The sequence below is a fragment of the Phodopus roborovskii genome, unplaced genomic scaffold (assembly GCF_943737965.1).
Source record: "Phodopus roborovskii unplaced genomic scaffold, PHOROB, whole genome shotgun sequence".
In the NCBI taxonomy this organism is placed as follows: domain Eukaryota; kingdom Metazoa; phylum Chordata; class Mammalia; order Rodentia; family Cricetidae; genus Phodopus; species Phodopus roborovskii.
In genome coordinates this window covers 96,112-115,594 of record NW_026125344.1, presented here as the reverse complement: position 1 = coordinate 115,594, position 19,483 = coordinate 96,112, and the positions used below count along the sequence as shown (strand labels likewise).

At 35.5% G+C, this 19,483-nt stretch overlaps 1 pseudogene; it reads left to right on the top strand.

Moving 5' to 3' along the window:
* LOC127214312 (transcription initiation factor TFIID subunit 4B-like) overlaps positions 1-19,483 on the top strand; it is an 82,159-nt pseudogene that overhangs the window by 25,328 nt on the left and 37,348 nt on the right.

The following is a 19,483-nucleotide window of genomic DNA, read 5'->3' as shown; positions in this document are numbered from 1 at the left end:
AATTTAAGCAAATACATTGAACATTAGATTAGATACTATAGCAGGATCTATTGTAATGGACAAAAGTATGTTCTCAGTAGTAATTGAAATGTTTAAAGACAAATCGAGCATATGTTTTAAAAATATGTAATTGAAGTTGACCTTGCATATAGATCAGACTTTGGCTGAAAAATAAGAGAGCAAGGCAAATTGAAGATTAGACAAGAATTAGGACTCCAACAGAGGCTGGAATCAAGAGGAGTTGTTGATATTGGTAGAGGATAGAGGGGAACCAGGGTCCTTATGTAGACATGAGCAGGAAAAGAATGCCTTTCTACCTTCTCAGAAAAATTAGTCTAGTGCTACTGCAGAGCTTAATACTAGGGCAACTGAAGGAAGTAAACATTGAGAAGTATTTAACTTTATCAAAAACAAATCAATTAGAGGAGTTTCAAAAGACAGAATACATGACAGATGAGTAGTACCTAAAGTGTATGATGTGCTACTCCACAGACACTTCAAGGTTTTTCTACTGAAGTACTAAATTTTCTGAGTATCTTTTAAAATAATAGACCATATGACATGATACCTTCACTAGAAGACCCTGCATTACACTGAGACTTGGCTCAATGGCATTCACTTTTTACCTTTAAAATGAAATAAACCCAAAGCAGGATCACAGGCATTCCTGAACATGATAGCCTTAAGTTTGTCCTCGTCTGTCTTGCTTTTATTGACAGTGCTCCTGCCAGTGCTGCCTTTGCTTCCCTCCTGTGTGCCCCCTGTCCTCGAGGAACTTCTAAATTCTCTTTTCATTGGAGATCCTCCCAGCTCCTGTGGCAATGCCTCCACTCTTAGCTGTACCAGAAGAAATTGTGGTTAGGTTGGGACAAAGTGGGCAAAAGGTAATTATTGGGTAGTCACTTTCTTGATTATTTGTTGGGTAAAGCTGCTCTTTTAATTAAATTCTAGTGCTGGTTTTGAACTTGTAATGCATAGGCCTGGAACTGATCTCTAAAGCCTGTTTGAATTCCCAATTGGAGCTGTGCACAGAAAAGCAAGATACTATTTACATTGGTCTGAAACAAATCTCATTTATGATCATCCACTCATAATTGTTTCTATGTAATAGCTTTTATTTGTTTTTAAAGATGCATTTATTTTATTTTTTTCACATTGACTATTTTGTCTTCATCTAAGTCAGTGTAACACATACATACAGTGTCCACTGACATGTACAAAAACCTGGACCTTGACCAGAGGCAGTTATAAGCTGCCATATGCTGGTAACTACACCTTGGTCCTTTTCGAGAGCAGCAAGTCCGCTTACCACAGAACCGTTTCTCCAGCTGCATAAACTTTTAATTTGCTTATGATTTTTATTATTTTACATTATAATTCATCAGTTATCTCCTTTCCTTTTTCCAGACCTTCCCCCCCACACACACCCCAACCTTGTACTATCTCAAAATAATGGACACCTTTTCTTTGTTATTATACATACATGCACACATACCTAAATACATAAACACAACCTGATTAGGTGTAATGTTCTGTGTGGATTATGATCTCAGTGCTTATCCCAACTGTCCCCAGTTCACCTGTGAAAGTTATTCTATTCCCTCTGCCCAGAGAGATCCATCCATTCCCCTTGAGCTTTCCTTAGCCTCTCTAGGCCTATGGATTGCAGCATTTTTATCCTTTACTTTACAGCTTATTAATGTCCACTTATGATTGAGTACATACCATGTTTGTCTTTCTGGATCTGGGTTACCTCACTTGGGATGATTTTTTTTCTCGTTCCATCCATGGCCTGCATGTTTCAGGATGTCATTTTGTGGTTTGCTTTTAGATTTTTTTTTTTTTTTTTTCCCCTTTAACTGCTGAGTAAAGCTGCATTGTGTAGATGTACATTTTCTTTATCCATTCTTTGGTTGAGGGACACCTAGATTGTTTCAGTCTGGTTATTATGAATAAAGCTGCTACGAGCATAGTTAAGCAAGTGTCCATGTAGTGTGATGCACTCAGAGGGAATTTATTTTGTCTTTTGAGGGGTCCACCGCTTAGTTCCCAAATAAATCACAAGGAGGCTTATTTTAACTTATGAATGCTCAGCCTTAGCTTGGCTTGTTTTCTAGCTAGCTTTTCTTATTTTAAATTGTCCCACTTCCTTTTCCTCTTTCCTTCTTACCCTGTGACTGGCTGGGTGGCTGGCCTCTGACACCCTCCTCTCCTTGTTCTATTGTTCTTTTTTTCATTTCTTCTTCTGTTTATATTCTCTGCCTGCCAGCCCTGCCTATCCTTGCTCCTGCCTCACTATTGGCTACCATTCAGCTCTTTATTAGACCATCAGTGTTTTAGACAGGCAAAGAATCACAGCTTCACCGAGTTAAATAAATGGCAGTATAAACAAAAGTCACGCATCTTAATATTCTATTACATGTGCTTGTGGTTGGATGGGGGTGTCCTTTGGGTTTATGCCTAGGAGTGTTGTATATAGCTGGCTCCTTGAGGTAGATTAGTTGAATGTTAAACCTGTCAGAACTCTTAAGATCAAAAACACAAGTGACACTCTTTCATTGGTGGGAATACAAACTTGTATAGCCAATTTGGAAATCAATATGGTGGTTCCTCAGAAAATTGGGACTTGATCTATAACATTCCACCTTTATGGATACTATTAGTTTTAATACATACAACACATACATTGTATAATGTTCAAATCAGACTAATGTATTCAGTCTTAATAATTGGCATTTCTTTTTGGTGAAAACATTCAAGATTCATGTGGTTTTGTTTTGTTTTGCAGCATGTAGTTATTATGTTTTCTGTAGTCACTTTACCATACAGTAGAACAGAGAAACCCATTACTCCTACTTACTCTTAATTTAGTACCAAGGGACACTGTTTTGAAGTATTTTACTTAGGCCTTTTTAAAAGACTATTTTTAAGTTAGGCCGGCCTCTTTGGTTTTTTGCCTTTTGACTTTTTTAACTTAGAATCTGATCCTTCTTTAGGTAATTATTTTTGCCATTTTCATGTTTTGTGTTTAGGTATATAAATATGGGCATTCCACTTGATTTATATCAGTTGGAAGTTGACTTTTGGAGCCATTCTTATGAATGTTTCATTACTAGTTTAAGATAGTAATTTGTTCTCTTTCTTTCTCTTAGTACAAACACATCTTTAAATGTTAGCTGTTAGTGGGCTGCATGGTGACAGCGCTGTTGTTCTTTCTCTAGGCTGTGTGTCTGGCATCTTTCTTTCATTGAGTACTTTTCTATGTTTGCTTGGGCATTTTTTCTTCCTTACCTTTAAAGTGTACACCAAGAGCCTTCATTTCTTGAGTGTTTGACAATTATAATTTATTCTCTATACAAATGCATCATCACTGGGGGAATATATAATTTAAATCAATTTGACACAGACTCATGATGTCCCATTTGCCCATCTTTTTATGGAATATGTTTTAATATAATAATCACTTTTGTATAATTAGTATGTGAATCACAATCAGTAGCTAGACTGTTATTACCTATGGTGAAAAGGATTTTTAGAGGGAATTTATTTCTTCTCGTAGATACATGTCCTCTTGTTGGTACTATAGACAAAAAGCAATCTTATGAAATTAACTTTACTGGTGTAAAACAAGAAGCCCAAACCTATTTCATGTTTGTTTTTATGTGTATGTATGTGAATGTGTGTAGTTTTATTTATACTTTAAACATAGTCCCTTTGTAGCCAATTGCTTTGAGAGTGTGTTTTAGTATATTCATTTGGTATAGAGGAAGTATGCAAAAAATATGAATCATGAAAAAATTAATTTAAAATTCTTAATTTCAGAATAGCTAGGCAGATAAATAGTTAAGAGACTTTATGTGGAATGTTTATTTTATTTATTTATTTATTAAACGATTGAGTTTTTCTGCTGCTATTAAATGGAATAGTGGAGTTCACAGGGGAAATCTTGAAGGGCTTTTAACAATCCTGGATGAAAGCAAAGAGTCCGTCTTCATTTCCTAGTCTTTCATTGTAGAGGATTTGTGGATGACTGGAGTAAGTCTAATCCTTCTTGGTGTGTCTCACTTACCAGAGAGGAAATGATAATTTCTGGAACACACAGCAGGTTCTGATTTCTCTTCCAGGAAGCTTGCTCTTCTGCTTAGTGATGGCCAGTTTAATTTTAAAAGCTTAAGGAGAAAAAGATAGCATTCTTCAGTTCACTTCATTGAATAAGCTTAATAAAGTAATATTATTTATAAGAAAGGTCTGTTTTTGTTTTTTCCATGCTGTGTAGCCAAGGATGACCTTTAAGACCTTTAATTCCTGTTTCTCCTGCCTCAACTTCCCAAATAGTGGGATTACAGTGGGCACTGCCATACTTGGCTAAGACATATATTTCTTTGTGCCCGTGCATGCACACAGGCAAACCAACTTTTTGTCCCTTTAGAGGTGAAGATGACATCAATGATGTGACTTGCATGGCAGAAGTCAACCTTGATGAAGAAAACGCCTGCATCTTAGCAACACATTCTGAATTTGTTGGCACACTCATTCAGTCGTGTAAAGAAGAACCATTTCTTTTCATTGGAGCTCTACAAAAGAGAATTTTAGACATTGGTAAGTATAGAACCATGATTATTGACCTGATAGGAATGTTTGTTGAGGGGAATTGTTATCATGAAGACATGGCCAAACTCTAAGGATTAGGTAAGGCTCTAGAAATATTCTGAGATTTCCTGAGTATTACAGAATGAAACATATTATTTTATAATACTTTAATCTTTTGTTTCTGTGGTAGATAATAGTAAGTTAATGTTTTTTTTATTTATATGATTGAATAATAGAGATACATATTTTTCACAAATACTTTATGTGTGCTGTTTTTTTTTTTTTTAATCATGTTCCTTGTTGGTCCTTAGTAATGTATATATATAACACACAAATGAAAGTTTATAATAAATGTTGTATTTGTAAATTGTAGGAATACCTAATGAGAACCAATTTTTTCCTTGTATCAACCCTAAAATTTAATTTCACTCTTACTCCTGAAGAAAATTGAGCTAGAACATTAAGATTTTTTTTTCTAGGTACAGGGTTTAGGTGACTCCATTGAATTTAAAAAAAAAAAAAAATAAATATGAGGAGAATGTATGTACTCTTATTATTTGGAGCCAGATTCAATGTCATGTGAAAGACTGTAAGACCCCATATTAAATGCAGTGAGATAGATTAGAGATTTTTTTAAATGAATTATACCGTATTTGGTCTACTTCATAATAAATGAGTATTTTAGCTATTGTATGTTGAGCACTTTTATATTGTAATTTAAATTAAGGCCATGTTATCTTTTTGTGAGCAATTATAATTATTAATAGTTTCTCCTGGCTAGGTTTTTGTCAGACAATAGAGAAATCTCTATTGAGAAAATGCTATCATCAGTTTGCCTATAGTGATGCAGAGCATTGGCTGAATTCTCTTTCCCTTCCACAGTTTTTAATCCGTTTGGTTTAAGTCTTTATTAAATGATATATTTTTTAAAAAAAATTTAGTACTATTTTTATTAATAGTGGGGATGCCTACAGTGGTCAGAGGTGTCTGGTGATTGTAAGCTTTACAGTGAAGGCGTTAGGAACTCCATCTGAATCCTCTGCAAGTGCAGTTTGTATTCCTACTAACTACTGAACCATCTTTTGATCCCTGTATGATCATTTTCTTGAGGTTTCATGACAGCTTAAGATCGTAATCAGCAACTTTTTTCCAGGTGGGAAGCAAACATGAACAACATATGGACAAATGAGCAGGACTGTATCTTATTGGCCTCTGGCTTGTATAACAAAAGACCATAGCCTTGAAGGCTTCAGTGACACATACTTATTGTCACAGTTATGGAGTGGGAATGTCAGATCTGGATGCTCATCAGGGTCTCTGGCTAGGGTGGTCTTTCACAGTTCTTTATATTGTATCCTTATGTGATCTACTCTGACTTTATTCATTGCAATTGATTATTCCCAAAGGGCTATACTCCGATTGTCAACCAAGTCATGGACAGAGTTTCTTTATGCCTTTTGGGGGAGAAACAAACTTTTCATCCATTGGTTGGATTCTTACAAAACTTTGTGCCTAGAAAGAGATGAATTTTGACCTACTGGCTAGAGTTTGGCAACCCTGGTTTAGGAGGATTTGAGAAACTCTGTTTTCAGTTCTTAATGATGAAATACAAACAATGCACATAATTCGAAACATAAACTATCCTTAAAGGAAACAGCCAAGGAATGAATGTTTTATTTATTTCTAGAGATGTTTTCTACTTGTAATAAAATTCTGTCATACAGAAGTTAGCGACTGAGGGTATTCCTAAAAATAGAAATTACACATTTTCCAAATGAATTTTTTAGACATAATGTTGTTCCTGTGTGCAGGTTAGACTTAATTTCAATATTCATTTTTTTCTCTAATTGCCTAAATTAAATTGTAGACGTTCAATAAAGTCAATATTAAGCAGGCAAGTACTAACTAGCTCTCTCCTTAATTATGTTGGCTTTGTTTTAAAGTGGGAATTAACCTACATATAGTTTTTAGCTTAGTGAAGATATGTTTGGACATTTGCTGTTGTATATACTTAGGAATTATTAATACTTGTTCATTTCTAATACTATAAAAAATATTACAGATTTTAAAAATACCAATTACTATTTTTACCTGTTTTGTTGCGAATCAAGTTCAGAGCCTTCTATACTATAGATTTTTAAATAGATAAATTACTTCTTTATAAGTACATAGTTATTTTCAAATTCCTTTTCCCCAAGAAATGATCTTAAATGCTGATTTTATTTAATTTAATCATAAGTTGACTTCCACTGCCTACCCTATTTTTAATTGTGATGTATATTTATTTTGTGTGTGCACATGTGTGCCCGCCCATCTGCATGTGAGTGCTGATACACATGGAGGTGGCTGGAGTTACAGATTGTGTGTGCTTCACTGTCAAGTAAACAAGGAATTGAATTCCAGTCCTGTAAGAGCAGTGAGCAAGCATTTAGTTACTAAACCATCTCTCTAACCCATGTTATAATTTTAACCATTTGATTGTTTAGAAAATTTACTGCTTCTTATATGGAAGGTTCAACTAATTGTTTATGCTTTGTGTTTAAAAGTAGTTGTGACTTTGTAGTGTGTTTTTCTTTTCCCTTTGTTTAAGTCTTAAATTGGAAATGAGGTCAATTTTGCCACAAAGTAATGAATTATAGTTTGAAGGCTTAGTTTAAAAGAAGTTGGATAATTTTAAATCTCCCTACTTAGTTTACTTAGACTATATTTTAAATTAAAATTTATTCTGTGGTAATGCCAAAGTATATTTGAGTTATAATTATGTTTTTGCTGTAGTTCAGCCTTTGATGGGAATGAGTATGTATTATATGAATTAGCATGTAAAAATCAAACAGTATTTTTAAATTACTGTGAAGATATACGTGTGTCTGTGTATGTACGTGTGTGTATGGCGTGCGCATGCATGCATGCATGCCTGGGAAAATGGCTCAGTGGATGAAACACTTGCCTGGAAAGTGAGGAGTGGATCCCTAGCACTCCACATACACATGAATAGACACATACCACAAAAACCACCACCACAACAAAGAACTCCACACTAGCCTTTAAAAATGCATCTACCTTAATTTTCTTAACTGCCTGTATCTTTACATTTGTATATCTATTGATGCAGGCAGTTCTATTGTCTTATGAAACACAGTTTGAATACTGTTAGGATTGTTTATATGTCAGCTACTGCTCTTGTTTATCACTCAAATTCTTTTTCTAAAACTTTCTTTCTCATTACAACCTGTATGAAACAGTTTGTTCATAAGAGAAACAAGTTATTGAAATTAATGGTGAAATGATGAGGTTTTGTGCATATTTCATCCTATAATTGAATAGGTTAATTTATGAAAACATGAGTAGTGCAAAATATAATGGGGAACAGACAAAAAGAATGTTTTATAGACAAGGAATGAACAGATTTATAATTTCAGTTCACTGAAGTAAATGTCATGAATTGTTAACAGTGTCAAGCAGGGTAAAATGTGCCTTTCCATTTTTTTAATTACTAAAATTAACAGAATATAGCACTAATTTCTGCAGTTACCATTTTCCTCCCTGAACACTAAACTTGATTTGTGTTCTTATTAACTTTGTCCTATAAATGACCTTGCAAGGAGAATGATTCTAGAGGCTAAGGGAAACAATGTCTATATTTTCTGAGGCTCCAGGCTAGGTTTTATTAATGTAATGTCTAAGATCTTTGAAGTTGTGACTTTACCAGGAAAATCATAATCTCCAAACCTTTATTCATAATGGGTATGACTTCCAGGGGGGAACTGAATACCTGCTGTAGCTAATTATTTCAATTATAAGCCACTACTAAAACATGTAATGGATTTTCTCTGCCTATACAGGTAAAAAGCATAACATTACGGAACTTAACTCTGATGCTGTGAACTTGATCTCCCATGCAACACAGGAGAGATTGCGAGGCCTGCTAGAGAAACTGACTACAATTGCTCAGCATCGAATGACTGTTTACAAGGTAAAGGAAATATTAAGGAAGTACAGACTCTCATCTCCTGAGCAATGTTAAAGGTAGTTTCATGGACAAGGGTGTATTTATATCAGGATGTATTTGTAGAAGAGTGATTGAGACTTAATATTTCATGTTAAGAAAACATTTTCCTTAATTTCTCTACTTGGAAATGCTTACATAGTAAATTAAATCAAAATAGAATTTATAGTGTCCAAAGTAGGGTTTTTTTGTTGCTATTGGGATATGCACCTGTTTTGACTGAGGCTCCTCCTCTATTCTTGATTATGAAGGAGGTTGTGTTAGGATGGAATACTGGTTGTGTGGTCTGGACTCTGCTTACATGGCTCTTACTTACATGATGATAGTAAGTATTGATACTAATGTCATTCATTACTACTCTTGCCTGCTATTATGAAAGACTAAGTGAAAGAATAGCCTGTCTAATTTCTAGTGGTGTAACAAAATGACTTGCTGTTACTGAGACAAAGGCACTTAGTATATTTGAATTGTAGATTTTATTGCTTCTTGGCCTTTAGGGTAAGATCAGTTCTGAATTGTAGTTTCAGAGGTGGGCAAATAACTGAATGATTATGGATCTTAAGAAAAGATAATGGGATGAAAAGGGATAATTCTTTTAAATTAAAAAAATGTCGAGTGGTAGATTTCAACATGTTGGTAAGTAGGTAACTTTGTGAAGTTTTGAGTTTACAATAGGATCATTCATTGTCAAAGCTTCATACCCAGCCATATAAATTAAAGGAAACCCAGACTATCTGCTGCTGTCACCCTGGTAAATTTGGTGGAGAAACCATCTTACTTACATTCTGTTCCATGTAGAACTTGGGAAGCTCCTTACTTTCAAAATTTTTGAGGGAATTTGTCAGACTGACTTAAATATGGAATCAGTATCATAAAAAGCTGTAGAAAACAGTGTCAATATTCCATTTTATGTGAGTATAGAAATTTGTCCATTTTTGTAGGTTATTATTTATGTCAGTTCAGTTGGTGGTGGTAATTGCACTTTTCTTTCTAATTCTTACTTGTGTTTTCCCTGTTATTCTAGCTAATGGCTTCCCTAGTCATTACAAAGAACCAGGCACTTTTGGTTTCTCTGATGGCTGAGCAAGCCATTGATCTATGGGTATAGTAGAATATTATTAGGAGCCTTTTTTTCATCATCATCATCATTATTATTATTTTTATTTATTTATTTATTTATTTTAAGGACCACTAGTATTTGGTTTTACTCTAGGTCTCTGGGCTATCTAATCTCTGATTCTTGGTCACCCAAGCAATGTTTCGATATGGTTTCATCTCTTGGAATGGTTCTTAAGTCAAGTCATAGAACATTCCAGATTTAAAAGTTGCCCAGTCTTTTAAAAAGCCCATCACTCAAAAGTCTAACTTTTCTTTAAAAGTACCAAAACTCAACTGTAGGCTCCTATAAAATGAAAAGATAAATGACATACTTTCCAGAGCACAGTTAAAATCAAAGCAAAGCCACATCCCTAAGTATGAACAGCTCAATGTGTGACATCTGGTACTCACAGTCTTCTGGGCTCCAAAGGCTTTCAATTTCTCCAACTCTGCCATTCACAGCACATCTAGTTTGTCATGTAGTCTCAGGCCTGTTCTGCTCCACAGCTGCTGCTGTCTTTTGTTGTCATTGTATGGTTCTGGGACTCTGACCTTACTATGTGTTATAGCCTCTCTCCATGACCAATCCTGCAATCCTAGGGTGTCCACTGCCTCTCCTGGCATCTTTTCAGGAAGTCCAGCCTTGTATACAGACCTTTTTTACTCTGTGATCCTCTCATGCCTGAATCTTACACATTATCAAGTTTGACTGTCAGCATGAGATACAGCCTTGCCCTGCTCTGGACCCTAGCTTCTAACTCCAGGGAAGTACCCCCAAAGATTTCATTCATTGTGCCATTCAAAACTTTCTTGTTATAAAGTTCAGGTAGACTTTCTTTGTATCAATTGCATGTGTTAATAGGATTTGGTAGTTGAAGGAAAATGGGTAGTGCTTACCCTTCCTGGAAGACCTTAATCATTTAGCTTAAGGATAAATACCTTCTTAACTTTCTGTTATATGGTAGCTCTCTTTCAACTTTCATAATGGTTCCTCATATTGGGTTAACCTCAACATAAAATTATTTTCATTGCTACTTCATAACTGTAATTTTGCTGTTATGAATTGTAATGTAAATAGCTGATATATAAGATATCTGATATGCAACCTCTATGAAAGGGTTGTTCAGCATCCCCCCAAGGGGTCATGACCTACAGGTTGAGAACCACTGTGTTACACATTTACTATTGATTTATACTGCACCCTTTACCAAACATTCATTCTTTAGGATAGCTAGTATTGCTGTCTGAATGTTATATAGAAAGACAAAATTATCCGTCTTTAAGAAGAAATAATAACCACTTAATTACATTTGAATTTACTTCAAAATTCACCATTATTTACAAACTTTAATTATAATAATAGTATTTGTATCAAAGGTTTGGTCTAGTCCTTCTATCTCTTGGGTTTTATTTTTATCTGTCCAATAAAGGAAATTCTACTCCATAAACTATTAAAAAAAAAAAAACAGCCACAGTTATTAAAAGCAAAATTCCACCGCCATCTTTTCTATTGTAGATGTTAGTTACTTTTACTTGGGTATAATGTTCTAATTAATCATAGGTCATAAACTGAAATGTAAATAAAAAAGTAGAAGTAATCTAGTATTTAGTCTAGCTTTTTTTTTTCTAAATCCTGTTTGGTGTTTTGTTTTGTTTTGTTTGTTTGTTTGTTTTCAAGGCAGGGTTTCACAATGTAGCCCTAGCTGTTCTGGAACTCACTCTGTAGACAGGGATAGCCTTGAACACAAAGGTATACCTACCTCTGCCTCCACAATGCTGGGATTAAAGGTGTGTGCCACCACAGCCCAGCTCTGCTTTGTGTTTTTACACTGAACCTGCTGTCTGTGCTGTGGCTATGGGAGTATTTCACTCCCTAGCAGAAAGGTACTGTGATGGTTCCTTCAGGTGGGATTCACCTGATGGTGCTAATATCACCTGCATCTGGATGTCTAGTACTGGCTTTTATACTTTTGGTCCATGAAGTCTTCAGGTAGTTGGTTCACAGAGATAGGAGGAACATGACAGCAGGTAAGTATTCACAGTAGGTTAGGAAAGGCACTCATTTGCTGTAGCTGGAAGAAAAAGGGAGAAATTATGCCACAGGCAGTTGTATCTGAATTGGTAAAGGAAACAGCATGAGAATGAGATATGGTTAAAATTTAGAATGCCTGTACTTCTTTTTAATTTAGTGTTTATTGTCCCTTTTAAATTAAATTTCTGTCCATAAACTGTCTCCAGAGTTTCTGAACACAGAAATGGTAAAGATGAAGTATTTAAGAAACCACTGTTATTGTGCTTAACCTCTGTGCTTGACCTATAATGTGTTCCACATTTTATCTTGTATTATTTAACTTTAAAGACCATTTGGGAATTCTTGAATTAAACTTTAAGTAAAATAAGTAGCACTAATACACCCTTCTTCCTTAAACCATGTAATACTCTTTTGATCTAGTTAAATGCCAACAATAAAAATTTAATTTTAAAAAGAATCTTGGGCATATGAAATCTCTTAGTCTAAGCTAATTGAAGCAGCCATAAGCATGAGGATAAAGTGGAGGCAGAGATGGGAGTAGTATGGTTCTGGGTTCCAAGCCAAATGCTTACTGCTGAGCTCGCTGTTTAGTTGTTTTTGGCTATAAGACTCTCCCCTCAAGTGTTGACTCCTGAGATGAGTAGATGTTTGGATATGTATGGATTGTTTAAAACCTTTCTGCTTCTCTCACAACAGCCCACTTGTAAGGATATTTGTATTAGGTGGCTATAGGTGAAGAAAAGTAGAATATACATAGATTTGAAAGCACTGTTTTTGTATTCTAGCATACCTGGATAAGACAGACATTTTTACTTTTGTCATTTTATGGAGTATTTAAGATAAGAAATTATAGTTTTTTGTTACAGTAAATTATATGCTTTCCCACTACTTGGGAGGCTAAGGCAGGATGATCTAGGTTCCAGGACAGCCTATTCTGTATAGTGAGAACCTGCTTTTAAATAGAGAAACGGTAAGTTAATAAATTATATACAGAATTATTTTGATTAAAGTTGCTGTCTAAATTTAGTTTCCGTAATCAGACCTTTATGATTTTTTTTGTTTGCTTTTGATTTTTTGAGACAGGTTTTCTCTATGTAGCTCTGGCTATCCTGGAACTTGCTCTGTGAACCAGGCTGGCCTCAACTCAAGATATCTGCCTTCCTCTGCCTCCATAGTGTTGGGATTAAATAAGATTAAGCCAATCTATCTGAGGTAGCACTTTTTCTTGGCTGTCCTTTTCAGTGAATAGATTATTTCTTGCTTTTCATCTAATATTTAATTACTCATATTTATGTCAGTAGATAGGAAATAATTTGACCAAGGAAGATTGAATTATAGGTAATGGTATATTCTACTGGGTTCTTTTTCCTAATATTAGGATTTGTTTGATTTAATTCCTTTTGCTGTCTCTGAGTAGGCTTGCTAAGGAAATCTTTCTGAAATATAAATGCTAATCATCTCTCAAATTTAAAGATGATTAAAGTTTCTGGCTTTTATTTTGTTTGCTTGATTGTTTAACAAAGTAAAAAAAATATCTTCTGAAAAATCTAGTTCCTTCTATGACTTGAAGTTACCCTCTTTTGTATTGTTTATCATAATGCTTAATGCAAATGTATTGCCCAAATCATAAAACTGTTTTTTCCCCTAGGGAAGTGAAAATTACATCTTGTCTACTGACACCAGATCACAGCTCAAATTTCTTGAAAAGCTAGATCAATTGGAAAAACAGAGGAAGGATCTAGAAGAAAGAGAGATGTTACTTAGAGCAGCCAAGGTAAGCATTGTATGACTCTATAGGAACATGGCCTGGCAATGTGATCATAATTAGCTTTATCATTGACTGATGGCCTTGCTTTTCTTAAACCTTTAGGTTTCTCTTGAGAATATTCTAAAATGAAATTACTAATAGCTTTCAGTTAGTTTAGTTAATGAGTCATAATCTTTTGTCCCACCCCCCCCCAAATAATCTGGTGTACCTGATATCATTCCCTCCCATCCATCCATCCATCCATCCATCCATCCATCCATCCATCCATCCATCCATCCCTATTTCTAGCTTAAACTTTTACACAAATTTTAGACTCATAAGATACTATTTGGCATGTACCAAGTTGAAGTTAACAAGAATAATTTTTAAAATACAGGAAGATTATGGTAAAATTAATAATTTGGAGTATATGGAACCAAATGTAAATTGGTGGAAATGTGTTAGAGAGAGGGAGAGTCATAGGAGCTACAGGAGCCATGGCCCTGTGTTCTTCCTCTTAAGTTGTTTTCTAGGACTAGTAATGCCTGGATACTACATAACAGTTCAGTTCTACTACAGTTTATGTTCTATACCCACAGTTCTTAATAGACATAATCAAAGCCTCACAAGAGATTGTGAAAGCTGAACACCAGAGTCTTATTTATTTATTTATTTATTTATTTATCTATTTATTTATTTATTTATTTATTTATTTATTTATTTATTTTTGAGAGCCACATCTAGTCTCTCTGGCTCTCTCTGTGTCCCTGTTTCTCTCTCTCTCTCTCCCCCTCATTGTGTAGGGCACACATCTACTCTTTGTTGGCCTTGAATTCAGTGACCAGCATCCCTCCTGAGTGCTGACATTCAAGACATTCAGCATCAACTCCAGTCCACTACCTACTTTCTTAAATCTTCTGTGATGAGATAGGATCTATGTACGAATACTAATGTAGCTCAGGCACCCTTTGAACCCACTGTCCTGTTGGCCTTCTCTGAATTGCTGGGATTTAGAAGGGTCAATCATGGTAACTTGGCTCTAATTGCTTCTTTGACTTATTTTAAACAATTTCTACTGACATTATAATATCAAAATTATACATTTGTCTTTTTCTTGGATCCGCTCGTTTCTTGCATTTGTTCCATCTCAGCCTGATCCCTTGTATGCACCATGACACACACATACTTTAGTGTGTCGTGTCCATCTCCACCTTAGTTTAAAGTTATGTAACTGTCTATACTTTGGAAAGCGGTCCTGAGGCATAATGAGCCACCACCCCTTAAACATTCTAGTGTGCATTGCACAGATCCCTGTTGAGATTTTGCCAGCTGTCCCACTTGTTTTTTTTGTGTTCCATTTTTCTTTTCAGAAATAAGTATTTCACTTAGTAGTTCTCTCATCACATTTTTTTTCTGGCAATCTCAGTCCTCCTTATATACTCATTCATGACCTTTACCTGCATTCTATGGTATTTCCTTAGGACGTGTAGTTATGCACCCCTGGCAGGAATACACAGAGGTGATTAAGACATTTCTCTGAGCTAATAATCTCAAAAGGCAACCTAATAACCCAGACATATAGTTGTCTACCAGTTCTTTCAATTTAAAATTGACAGTCTGTCTCTGTAAGTTTTAGTTTTTCATGGATTGTTTTAATCTTCACAAATTATATCAATATATTTTCCTTATCGAATTTTCATGTATCAGCCTTAGCAAGTTCTTGTATCAGCCACTTCTATGAAGATTACTTGGTACTAATTGTTTATTCTCATTAACTTTCATTCATATATAACCCTCTATTATATGAAAAAGGCTTTCTTTTCCTCCCTGTTCATAAAAATATAAACCTGTGGTTTTTTATTTAATTCAGCTGTCTATACTACTTTACTATTAAGATTTATTGTGATGCTCAGAATGCCTGTAGGAGGGAGACCCTTCTAAATGGCTCTTACTTGTCATGTCTCCTTCGCTCACTAAGCATGTCCTACTTTTTGCTATTGAGATATTCCAGGGCTAACCTTTACTCTTCCTGCCTTCATCTTGAAGTCAGCCATACCTATAGGAAATTCTGCATCTTTTTACTTGAAGATGATATTCAGAAACCAGTTTTGTAGCACAAATTGCACTATGTTTATTGCTTAACAGTGTCATTATTTATAGGATATATTAGTGGATGGCTCTAGGAAATATTTGTATGTTATGTATATACATACATACATAGAAATATCTACAATGTTTACTGCATCACTATTTGTATTATAGAATCATGGGTTCATACCTCTAACTTTAGTCCTGGACCTCTTTCTTTATACCCATAACCTATCTACTTTATAAAACTTTTCTCTTTCTTGCAAGATGGCTCAGGGAATAAGAGCACTTGCTGCCAAGCCTGATCACCTGAGTTAAATTCCTGAGTGCTACATGGTGGTAGGAAACCTGGCTTCCATAAGTTGTTCCTCTGACCTGTATACTAGTTCTTCATGTATGTACATATTCATTCATTTACTCATATTTGCTGCCTGCCTCCCTCCCTTCAAATAATTGCAGAATTTTTACTCCAGGAATCAGAAAGTTTGCTTTAATTATTATCTTTAACATAATAGCTTATGTCATCAGTCAGCATATGTATTTGATCAGTGAGATTCATATGCCACTAGCTTGACTGACTCTTGTCTATTTTCCTTCATGCCATTTTATTGGCCGTACTCCTTACCATTACAACCACTGGTCTGTGTCTCACTGAGACATCCCAAACCTCTACAAGGATGTAGGCATCATAACATTGTCCCTGCTCTGCTGTCTCAGCCCCAAACTGACCCCTGTGCTGACAAGGGCAGGAAGATGAGACAGGGAAAATACTCTATCTTAAGCTTGACATATTCTAAGCAAGAACTAAGCTATCATAACAAGGTAGTTTACTGTTCTTTATTTCTAGTAACTGTACAATAAATAAGTTTATAAAACCATTAAATATGATTCTAGTTATTATTTATATAAGAGATTATACTGGTTCTTGGTCTCTTTGGGTTTTCTTTGTTTTTGAGACAGAACCATAAATATTGGGATGCCCTGGCTTCAGTCTTATGCCTTCTCTATGTCTTTGTGCTCTCCCCAAGATTGTACTTCAGCTTGGTCTACATTCTAAAACTTTTGGGATGTACAATTGACTGCTTGTTTGATAATCACTTTTCTGGCTAATAGGACTCTCAAATTGTATATGTCCAAATAGACTTCTGATTTTTCTCTTTTATTATGGCTTTTTCTAACTCAGAGATACCTAATTTCCCATAAATTTATGGAAAGAAAAAAGAACCCTAACTGTTCTCTTTGCTTTTTCTCTACAGTGAGAGCTTCTGGACAGCCAGGACTACAGGACAGACTGTGTCTCAAAACAAAACAAAACATTGCTTTTAGTGATTTCTTGTTGATTGTACTTACCCAAACATTTTACAAGACTTCTAGTACTTGACTCCCCTCTTTGAGTTTGCCTCATGACACTCCTTCACTCATCCCACTCATCATACTCAAGTGTCTATTCAAAGCTTGTGTCCACCCTTAGGGCAGTCAACCTTTGATTTGGCATCTAAAACTGACAGTTGAATTCCTTCTCCATTGTTGTGTATTCTTTATTAGATCTTCTGCTACAGAAAGTTAGAATTCCTCTCAGTTGTTTAGGCTAGAATCTAAGATAACATTTTTTCCCTCTTTTGTTTGTATCTTGTATCTAGTCTACCACAAATTTGGTTGACTTTACTTTCAAAATAGAATTTGAATCTATTTGTCATCATTGCTCTACTGCTATTCTAGACTGCTGTCATTGTTTTCTCGGTCACTTTCTCTTCATAGCAGTTCCCTGAGTTTTTTCATTATGTGGGCACCTGTGCCTTCAGTTGTAGATCTGTGTAGTAATAAACACTTTGTGTTCCTGGTGGAGCCCTCTTCTAAGGGGTTGCTCCATTGTACCCTCATTCTTGTGCTATGCAGCAATAGTTTTCTTCCAGTGGCTGATTGTTAAATCTACAATTAAACTCTTTTCCTTCTTAAAGTGGCTATAAGGCAATACCTAGCCTCCTTTCTTTCCTTCATATTTTCTGTGTGCTTTACACACAGGGCCATCCTGTCTGTTCTCAGGTTTGCTGGCATTTTAAGGCTTTGGTATTTACTGTGTCTTCTGTTTGAATGTTCTTCCCTAATGGATTAATGTGATTGCCTATTTCTTGTTGTTCAGACTTCTACTCAATTGTTATTCATCATGGATGTCTAATACACTGCCTAACTAGAGAAGTACCTACCACATTCCTTATGCTCATTTTTATCACATTTTATTTTATTTATAGCATGGATAGTATCAATAGTTATAGAGCACCTAAAACTCTAATAAAAATATTAGAATGTGTTTCCTACTTGTGCTTTCCAGAAATTACTCTTTTAAGAGATTTGATTCAAGGCTAGTTGTGTTCTTGATTTTAATAGCTGTTTAAATAACATATACTTTTCCAAAAATGGCTTCACCTAAAGATAAGCCAGTATTCTTTGTTTTCATTCATTTGAGCGCACACTTCTTTTTCCTTTTCTTCTGTTCAAGCCAGTTTTCATTTTGCCCTGTTCCAGCAGGAACAATGTCATGCCTTGACTGGACCTGACTGACATTGTTAGCATCATTTTCAGTCTGCGTTTCCTCCAGGCTAGAACTGCAGCAGCCAGCCCAGATGATGATGAGGAGGGGGCAAGGGCTGGAGTGCATCTATTCTGGATTGAGGCATTGACCCTGGAGCTAGGGTTTTCAATCACAGGAGAAATCATCATTTATTAAATATTTAACAGCAATGCTAGTGTTTAGATGATTTCTATTAAAATTTTCTTTTCTTTGACAGAGCCGTTCCAATAAAGAAGATCCAGAACAGCTGAGATTAAAGCAGAAAGCCAAAGAGGTAGGACTTTCAAGTTACCGTTCTGGTCTTTGTGTTTGAGGGAAGGTTGGCAGCCTCTCTCTTGGCAATTAGGTCAGGGTTTATTTTACTGTTGCATACCATTTGCAAAAGCCTTGGGGAAGGACAGGAACTGCTGAAGGCAAGGGCAGTACTTCAAATGAGGTCAGTGAGCTATGTGCTCTCCTTTTAAAATTTATTTTCAAGGCTTAGGCCTGTCTGGAAATGGCTCTTTGTAAACTGCAACCATATACTTGGAGGAATATAGTGTGGGATTAAAAGAAAGAAAAGACAGAAACTTTGAGATTTAGCATCTGGGACTGTACAATAGGCTACATTTTTCCAGGGTAATTGTTCGTTTTGTAAATCTGATACTGCTTATAATTCTTTGGCTGGGAGGCGGTACTGGGATTTAGTTTTAAATGGAAAATGCCTCTGGCTTTTAATTTTCTGGGCCCAGCAGTTTTCTGTTCTGGAATGGAGCCCTTGTTTCACACAGTTCATGTTTAGCTGCAGGGGTTTTAGTTTATAGCTTAGACTGGTTAAGCTTTTACTCCCAGAGGCCTCTGCATAGCAACTGTAGAAATCAACAAATAAGTTCATTTATGTCTGCAGCCTTCTCTCAGTAGCTGACTTTTTACATTTCCCAATATCCATTTCCTGACTTCTCTAGCCTCAGAGAAAAAAGCTCCACTAATTGGAGCTTATTTTAATTGAGCCTTAATATTGGATCTCACTGGAGTTACCCCCAGAGCTACTGAGAACAGAATGAAATGAAAGTACCTAAGGTTGAAGGGGTGCGTGTGTACATGCCTGTGTGTGTGTGTGTGTGTGTGTGTGTGTGTGTGTGTGTGGGAGAGAGAGAGAGAGAGAGAGAGAGAGAGAGAGAGAGAGAGAGAAACTTTCACCTGACCTCAGATTCTCTTCCCTCCTGAATAAATCATCAATCCTGTTCACATTCCTGGTTAAGTATTTGACAGCAGATGATAATAAAGACAATTGAGGTGTGAGATGTGTGATATGGAGCTGAAGAAATTGGTTTCTATAGTTACTTGACTGATTTCATGCAAATTTTAAGCATC